The 10,214-nt window shown below is 36.6% G+C and overlaps 1 pseudogene; it reads left to right on the top strand.

Annotated features, from left to right (window-relative positions):
• LOC119642680 lies at nucleotides 1-1,995 on the top strand (annotated as a pseudogene).
• Nucleotides 1,996-10,214: the final 8,219 nt, after the last annotated feature.

Here is a 10,214-nt window from a genome sequence, read left to right as displayed (position 1 = left end):
TGTTCCCGTGAGACAAAATTTTATTGTCAGGGCGTATCATTTCATTATGAAGATGATATGAAGATGATATTGATAGATCTGAATGTTTGCTCCATTCTGAAGATATAATTAAGAAGTTTAAAACTGCGAAAAAACTCAGTTTATATGAGAAGAGTGAAATGTTTGGACGGTAAATTTTCTCATGATGTGTACTGTTGCACTGTTATATTATTGTTATTATTTCTTCTTTTTTTTTATTACATTAAATTTATAAATATTTTGGATAGTACATGTTATCTGCACGTACGAGATATGATTATCAAGTACACGCCTAAAGATTGGTTCCGGGGGAAAATGTATGTCAGTCAGCAGTCGAAAGATTGCATGATTCAAGGCAATGGAACGAAAAGCACACTGCTACGTTTAACAATTGGTAGCGAAGCAAAAGAAAATAAATGCGGCATGTTAAGGGCTTATGAAGTGACAAAAAATTATCAAAGGTAGGGGGTAGGACTATATACAAGAGATTTAATAAAACATATATTTACCTTTTTGTAGAATTTTTATCTCAACTTTAGTGGTTATACAAAATAATTGAAACGTTCAAACGCAGGGAGATCGTTTAATAAAAGTTGGTTGCATTATGAGTAACGTTACTGCGAAAGAGTTCTCTGGTAAAAATGACGATAAAGCAAATAATCGAGATGAAAATACGCTGAAACCCGAAGAAGAAATGATGCCGAACGCCATAGCCTTAGAATCGTCTTTGGATTTTTCAAGGAGGCAAGTAATATAAAAATAAAGTAAAAAAAAAAAAGCAAAGTAGAAAGCAAGATGATATCCCATTGTCAGAATCATAATCAACTCAAAATATGCATAAAAACATTTAGTATTAGATATTAGGTCGCCAGCATATAACTGCCCTCAACAGTATATTTAAATCATTCAAAAATACAAATGTCTTTCATTTCCTTCGCGAAGATTTTTTTTTTCATAAACACATTGACTAATAAGTCTTATTAGAAACAGGAGCGTTAGTTCTTCCTTCTAAATCCTTCGCGAGAAATCCAATCTCATATACCCAAAGAGCCAGATGCGGTTATCAATTTTCTTTTAATTCTCTTATTTCAAAGATAACTAACTCATTTCATCCCTCAATATCCGTCTTCCTTTCTGACTTTTTGACACGACACAATAAAAAAAAAGCCACAATATCTATCGATAACAAAAGTCCGCGACTCTCCTTCTTACTCCCTGTGATCATTTTGCCAAATCTTCAAAGCTTGTCAGCCATAGAGGAAACTGCAAGGACATATCCGAAGAAGGACGCATCATATAAGAAAAGTAGGCACAAAAAAATTAAGCAACAGAGTTTATGATGTGAATTTTGTCTAACAAATATATATGAATGTATATATATATATATATATATACGATTTCCAATGGCAAACCCCGGGTTAATTAAAAAGAATTAAAACTACTACTTCTCGGTAGGAAGGTTTCATTAACACTCAATTCCAAAATCCACAATTATTTAAGTGATTATCTTTTCTTCTCTTTGCTTTTCTTTTCAGTTTTCTGCTCAATGAGGGCTCTTTACACTACAATATTAGTGATTCGTGTCATCCGATGCCAAAAATTACTTTACAAATTATCGATTTAAGCAGAAATCATCAGACAAATGACGTACAAATCGGTCAAAGCTTAGAACTCCGTATAAGTGCAGAATATACCCAACAACAGTTAAGGGAATTTAATGCACTGCAACTGCCACCATTGCCAGATTTTAGAGCTACGGGTTGTCCAGATGAGAATTGCTTACATTCTTCTAGCCATTCAAATCCATGGTCAATCTCAACTCTTGAAGAACCAGTGACTAGAAAACGAAGGGAAACGAATGAAAATGAGAAACTAATGGCAAAATTCGAAATACAAAATCCCGTTTATATATCGACGGTAATGGATGTGGCAAGTTTAATAGAAAATCAAAATTCAAACAATTCAACAATTGGATGAAGAGAAACGCAATATACCGACAAATTGGCATAATTAAAATTATTCTTTCATTAATAAAAGCTAATTAAAAACTATATAAAACAAAAAATGACTGAGAAAATCACATTAGCTGACGCTCTTTCCAATGTCGAGGTACTGGATGAATTATCCTTGCCAGATGAACAGCCCTGTATAGAGGCTCAACCGTGTTCAGTTATATACAAAGCCAATTTTGATACAAATTTTGAGGACCGCAATGGTTTTGGGCTAGCGTTTTCGTCATGTACTTTATGGGGCGATGATATCCAATGTTTCAAGTCATTTCTGAACGAGTGAACATTTATTTAGCAAATAAGGATATTAACACGAATAATCTTGGACGAATAGGTCCTCGGATCTTTTTTTTTATTTTGGAAATAAAATGCGAATAATTTTTTTGTAGTACATGCTCCAGCTAGACATAGCATTTGACAAGTTCGTGTATCGCTAGAAATTTCTTCACATTACACATTTTGTCAGGGCCGGTTGCTTTCACTTTTTGGATATTGCTCACGGCTTCTTTGATTCGCCTTTTTGTTCTTCTAATAAACGCCAGTTTTTGTAAAGATTGAGTGTCTTTTTGTTTCTCTTTGATCCATATTGATCGTTTGTTGTAGCTTTCTTGGGTGGTCCACACTTTCTCCTAATGCTGCTTCATGTTAGCTATAACGAGATGGCTATCATGGGGGACGTTATCTAATTTTTGGTAGAAGGCTTTTTCATTTCCACCAAACTCATTATTTTGTTGTTTTCTCTTCATGCTTTTCTTATATCCCCTCAGTCTTTTTGCGAACGCCATAAGTTTTTGCTGTTTTTTTATTTTCTGTAACAGTACTTCACCTTCTGTAATTTAATCGCCTATGTTCGCCTTAAGTATTTTTAAGGAGATTTTTCTTTGACTTTCTTTTTTGGCTGTGAGTCTTCCTAGTTTGACGTGTAACTGATTTACTTTACATTGTAGCCGTTTTCCCCAGGTTTGTATACAATTATCAAGAATTTTGCATGTATGTACAATAGAAAGGCGTACAGCCTTTAGAGAATAAGCGTACATTCGTACTCAATCATTCAACAGGTCTTTATAAAAAAGCCTCATCGATGCGAGATTAATGTGTATATATTTGTATTCAATAATTTCCGTATACAAATTCCAACCATCTGAGAAAATAAAAATTCCATACAATCGAGAATGTTTGAATAAATTTCTTTACATGTATTGTACGCCTTTAGAGAATAAGCGTATACAATTATCAAGAATTTTGCATGTATTGTACGCCTTTAGAGAATAAGCGTACATTCGTACTCAATCATTCAACAGGTCTTTATAAAAAAGCCTCATCGATGCGAGATTATTATTATTATTATTTTAATTTTAGACTAATGAATTGGATGAAATAAGACGCTTTCTTGCAGAAAATTCTTGAAAAATAAATTTTTTTTTTCAACAAAAAAAAGAGAAAAAAATTCTCCTTTTTTTTTTTGTTTCTGAAAACTCTTGAAGTAGTGAAAATATATATAGTGAAGTTGCGGCATTTAAACAAAATCAACAAAGGCTTCGACGTCCTTGTGCTTCTCCGCAAATTGCGCAGCACCACCTGCTGTCTTCAACCTCATCCTGACAAGACTCACTTCGTCAACTCACCTGTACATTGGACATCAAGTAGCGGCAATTCCTGTCAAATTCTTAAGTCTGCTTTAACTTACAAGGCTTTGTTCTTCTTTGTCTCTGTCGGTTCCACCAAAAACGGCTGATTTCCATATCCCTTCTTTTCTCGGTAAGTCAGTTGATCCTTTTCTCTTGCCTTTAATCTAGCACGAAACCTAAAAGTCGCCCGCCCCTCAAGGGGGTGAGGCTCTCAAACATGTTGTCAAACGATGATGATTTCGAAAATTTTGTTCGAATCACGCATAGCAAGGGTTCACTTAAAAGAAGAATCACAGCCCAGAACGAAGGTCTCAAAAAGATCATCTCTGATAAGAACAATTCATCTGTAAAAGACTTGACTGAGGATGTCAATATCACCTCCTTAAAGTCCCCGATCGCTCCCTCTAGGAATAAGCCTCCCAATAAAGACAGCTCTGTGAACAGTAACAATAATAGTAGTCCCATAAAAGGAAAGAGCTCTGACCCAACTAGTCCAAATCGTTATAGTGACGACACGACCGGTGAGTGCTACGTATTCATTGAAGTATGCAACAATAACCTAGAGAAACCTTTTCGCCTTAACTCAGATTTATTCTTTTTCGAACACATCAAAGATCTCAAATTGGATGGTTTGATTAATATCAAAACCATCAGCAATGGCAAAGCCAAACTTGGTTTTGCCACTGCGGTTGATGCCAACAACTTTATAATAAACAATGATTTTGGTCCAAAGTCTTGCAAGGCCTACATCCCTAGAATTTTCACAGAAAAATTTGGGATCGTAAAAAACATTCCACCTTCAATTAAGGAAGAGGACTTTCTCAACTCAGCTACCTCTGATATTGAAATCATTTCTGTTACAAGAATCCTCAGAAGAGACCCTGCAGACAGAGAAATGTTCATCCCAACAAACAGCCTAAAAATTGGTTTCAAGGGTAAACTAATTCCCAAGAGTATAAAATTCAACTATTGCAATATTCCAGTTGACTACTTCATTCCTTCCGTCAGGCTCTGTTATAATTGCGGCCGATTTGGTCACATCGCCAAATTCTGCAAAAGTAAGGAAAGCAGATGCCTGAACTGTGGCAAGTCACCGGCCTGTCCTACGGACTCATGCCTCTCAATCAAATGTCTAGGTTGCGGGTCGCTGGACCACAACGTAACATTTCGAGAGTGTCCAAAAAGAAAGAAAGAGGAAAATTTAAAAAAAATTTTAACCATCCAGAATTTATCTTTTAGAGAATACAAAGAGAAATTCTCTAACAACCCATACAATTTACTTGAAAACTATGACGTAAACTTCCCAGCAATGAAGGACAGCAATGCTCCTAACAATATTAGAGACCCTACTATTGATACAAATAATATTTTAATTAACAAAAACTTCAATGCAGTTTTAAAAAATAAAACAAGTATTCCCAAGTCCTTGCACAGAATGTCTCTCAAGACGCCCTCGACTTACAGTAACAAGTCGCAGGAGCCAAAAAAACATACCCCGCCCCCTGAAAAGCATACTTTCATCAATAACCATAAATCCACTGAAATGGAGATAATTCTGGAAAAGATTTTCAGGATTCTCTCCATCTCTTCTCAAGAAGACATGCTTAAAACCATCCAAACAGAAATAAGTTCCCTTAAATCAAAATTTGATCTTTTAAAACAAGGTACATCTGGGTCGGCCCTATCATGTTCTAACATTTCTCATGACGTCCTGCCTACAGTATAACATACAAAGCTTCAGGCGTAATGCCCATTCTCTTGATTTTTTCATAAATTCCAACCGTACTGATTTCGCCATCTTGAGTGAAATCTTTCTGTCCGATGAAAAAATTTCCGATCTCAAAATCTCAAATTACAACTCCGCTTATAAATGTAGAAGTGACGGCTATGGAGGTGTTGCCATCCTTGCCAGAAAAGGCATATCCTTCAAACAAATCCCATTTAAATCGACTGCTGACATAGTCATTATCAAAACCTCTTGTCTAAAACCTAATATCGTCATTGCTGCTTGCTATTTCAAGCCCAACATCCCCATTCAATCTTTCCGGGATGACTTTAATCGTCTCTGTGATATGCTCAATAGTTTCCACAATGTCATAATTGCAGGAGATTTCAATGCAAGACACCCTTGCTTTGGTGACTCCGTGTCAAACAATAAAGGCAAAGCCTTGCAAGAAATCATTAAAGCTAGTAACTTCTATTGTCTGAATGATAATTCACCAACCTATTTTCACTCTACGACCAACAATTGTGGTAGCGTGTTGGATCTTACTTTCACTAACGCAACCCATCTCACATTCAAACGGGAGGTTAAAAAAGAAATTTTCCTGGGAAACAGCCACCACCTTCCTATTCTCTTTAATGCCACCTCTATTACCTCGTACAAGATAAATGACTTTATCTCGAGGAAAAAACTCCTAAATAATCTTATTCACGTATGTCTTGAGCCACAGGTCGAATCTATCCAGTGCTCATTTCAACAAGAAATAATTAACGCCAAATCCGACATCCAAATCTCGAATTCCTACTCACCAAAACCTTGGTGGAACGAGCTGCTCACTTCACAATTCCGTAGATTACAGGCTGCTAAACAAAAATTTTCCAAATACCCCAATATTTCTAATTTTGAAGATTTCAAGTTATCACAAAAAGAATGGAAGAAATCGATTAGAAAAGCCAAAAGATGCCATCGAGCCCTCGTTATCGAAGAACTATGCTCAAATAGCAATACAAAGCCATTCTGGAAATTTTTAAATGTTCATCGCACCACAAAAAATAAATACAAGCACCCCATTTGGGATGATCTCAACAACAAATCCTACCTTGAATGGCTGAAAGCTCAAGTTCCCTCGACATGTGGTCTCCAAACCTCCTTACTTAACTCTCGGATGGAAAACATCTCTCCATTCTCCCTTGATGAACTCATGCACGTCCTTAAGTCGAAAAAGAAGTCCACGGCAGCAGGCCATGACGGAATCAAATATGAAATGATAAAGGTCCTTCCCATGCCAAGCCTTCTAACCCTGCTATCTGCTATAAATGAGCGCTGGATGACCAACTCGTTTCCCACTGTTTGGCGTACAATTAAAATAGTGCCCATTCCTAAACCCGGAAAAGATCTTGAAATATTCACTAACTTCAGACCCATATCCCTCTTGCCTGTTCTTCTAAAAATTACCAACCAAATGATTAAAGAAAAACTAACAAAATTCCTGAATCACTCACACCATCTCCCGTCAAAGTCCTTTGCTTACTAAAAAAATATCTCCACCGGTATGTGCCTTAATGAAGTCCTTTTCACAATTGCAAATGAAAAAGCAAATGGGAACCAGGTAGTCATGCTTTGCTTAGACATTAATAAAGCTTACGACTGTGTAAACTTAGCGAAACTGGACCAAATTCTATCTGATTTTAAAATCCCGACACAAAATAGGCATTGGGTTCTCAACTTTCTTTCCTCGAGAACTCTCGTATTAGATTCACGTACAGTCGAAGTTTGTGGAGGCTTACCTCAAGGTAGCTGTCTCAGCCCAGTTCTCTTCAATTTATACACAGCCGGTTTACATCAATTACAGGACAATTCTACCCATTTATTTCAATATGCTGACGATTTCCTCATCATCTCTGCTGGAAAATCATTAATGGAAGCAGTCCGTAACCTCGACACTAAAGCCAATCTTTTTCACAAACTTTGTGCAGACTTAAATCTAACTTTCAACCCGGAAAAATCAAAAGTCGTTCGCTTTGCTAAGGGTCCCAAAAAAATTTCTTACATTACAATCAATGGTATAAAAATCAGTCCGTCTTCCTCTTTTAAATTTTTGGGCAGAATAATCAACTCAAGTTTAACCACGCATGAGCATTACAAGGATAGCCTCGAAAATTGCAACACAGGCTCAAATGTCATCAAACTTCTGACCAACATTCACACCGGACTCCCACCTAGAAAAGCATTAAACGTTTACAAATCTATTGTTAGATCCAAAATTGAATATCCCTACTCTACATCGTGTAACGCTCCTGCGTATACATTAAAAAAAATACAAACCTTTCAACACTCAATCCTAAGACGTTGTACCGGTTTGTCCCCCTCAACACCAACATCAATTTTACGTTCCATCTCTTATGAACTCCCCGTTGCTAAGAGAATTTATCTTGTAACTGCAAAAGAGCTTCTCAAGGTAAAAATCTTCAAACCTGCCTTCTTTGACGAGGTCGCTTCCAGACACAATCATGTCATCAGTAGTTACTCTAACTGCTTCAAAAAATTCAGTAACATCTTCAATAAAGTTAACTCGATACCCTCCTGGAATAATATTATTCATGATAAATGCGTAGTTGAATTAAACTTACTTAATTCAATCACCAACTCAAAAAAAAATCGATCAGGGTCTTGTCTTCGAATCGCTTGTCTGCAAAAACTTAACCACTTCGTCGAAAATAACTTCAAAATATACGCAACGGATGGATCTATCAATTCGGACATCTCTAGTTTTTCAATTATTGAATACCCAAACTTACTTATAGGAAAATTTAAAGTTCTACAAGAACTATCATCCACTTTCATTGAACTTCTGGCCATCAGACAAGCAATCATCCACGCATCTGAAATTAAGCTGAAAAAATTTGTAGTTTTCTCTGACAGCAAATCTGCTCTAATTTTAATCAAGAACAAAGACCCATTCAATAAGTATGTCTTCGATATCTACAACCTTTTAAAAGACACAAGTATTGAAAAATGCCACATCATCTGGATCCCAGGTCACTGCGGTTTTAGTATCAATGAAAAAGCTGACTTCCAAGCTCGTCAAGCTAGGTTCGATGGTACAGTTTTGTCCATAAACTACCCCCCCAGCGAAGCTTTTCTGCTAGTCAAAAAACTCATCATAAAAGAATGGAAAGATGAGGCTGTTCTACAAAATTTACCCTTTTTTGACACCCACCCTTCTACCTAAAGGAAAATTCACAACATGGGAATTTAAAGTTCTTCACCGTCTTATGAGTAATCACACCTACGACAAGGTCTATTTTAAAATGATCAAAGTCTCCTCCTCTGACATCTGTGAGGATTGCAATATTAGTGAGTCTGCCGAGCACCTTATTTTTGAGTGCAGGAGGTTTGACATCCTTAGACAATCTTTCAGTATATTTAACCTGTATAACAATCTATATGAAATTTTTCGTGCTGGTAACTTTAGGCATTTGAAGCAACTGACTGCCTTTATCAAATCAGCTGAGTTTTCATTCTAATTTTACATTTAGTATTTCTATTACAATCACGAATCGCCTACACTTTTTCTTTTATCGGCATTATTAGCCGGATCTTGACAGTACAGTACCAAGTACGGTGATTTATGGATTGACAGCGGAACAGAGCCTCTCATTGCGAACACTCTGCCACATCAGTCTACCTATGCTTAAATTTTTTCATCAATCGCTCTCAACTTCGTTTCTGGATTATGGATCTAACATTAACTTAACTGGTCCAATCCATCTCTAAACAAACAAAAAAAAAAAAAAAGACTAATGAATTGATTTCTTAGACTAAAAAAAAGACATTTGTCACTAGCAACACAGGCTATCGGCTCTAATTTAAATAAATGGATATTAGATAATAAGCTTAGTAGTATTAATAAAGTAAAATATTGAATTGATATTCTGTTCTGAAGCTGATTGTAGAATGTTCAAAGGGTTAATCGTTCCAAATGCAATACTTCTAGCCAAGGAAAAGTTGAGGCAGTCGCAGAGAATGTGCTTTATAGTAAGAGTTTGTCCACAACAGCAGATTGGGGGAGAGAGTTCTTCAGGATCCATTGGTGAGTTGCAATTGTAGGACCAAGGCGAATTCTCGAAAATGTTTGGATCTTGGTTTTCTCAACATTTGTTGGATATAGAGGTGGAGTTAATTGAGGGTTAATGCAAGAGTAGTGTTGATGATGGTATTGTAAATTTCCTTCTGCAATTTTCTCTTTAACTTTTCTTCCAATGTATCTTTGAAGATCCAACTTTTCCATGACATCATCCATAATTAGAGGAGCAGAAGCAGCATACTTTGCCGCTCGATCAGCCTGCTCATTTCCCAGTAAACCGATGTGACTTGGTACCCATAACATTTTAATTTTTCCGTCGGGTGTAGTAATTATATTCCTTAATTTGTTGATGGTGCTCCATCTCGAAGTCGAAGGGTTCCGGGTAGCTAGTAATACAGACAAACTGTCAGTAACAATGACGGTTTTGAGTTTGTTTTATGGGCAAGGTTGGCAGCGTGAAGGATAGCTCTGGCTTCGGTTATGAAAGTTGAAGTGCTTTCGTGAAATATGTGCTTGAGAAGAACCCGTCCTGTAGCATCTACCACCGCACAAGCAGGAGGCAGACCAGGAGATTTTGAGCCGTCTGTGTACAAAAGATTCCAACCAGTATTATCCAATACTTGGGTTTTCTCAGCTATTAGATTCCTGAAGACGTAATTTGGAGTATCTTCTTTCTTGTGCATAGACAGTGAGATGTCAAAAGAGCAGTCTTTCAAAATCCAGGGAGGTTTAACACCAAAAGAGCGGGA

This window comes from Glossina fuscipes, unplaced genomic scaffold (assembly GCF_014805625.2).
Source record: "Glossina fuscipes isolate IAEA_lab_2018 unplaced genomic scaffold, Yale_Gfus_2 241, whole genome shotgun sequence".
Classification (NCBI taxonomy): domain Eukaryota; kingdom Metazoa; phylum Arthropoda; class Insecta; order Diptera; family Glossinidae; genus Glossina; species Glossina fuscipes.
This window is presented reverse-complemented; position numbering and strand designations above follow the sequence as displayed.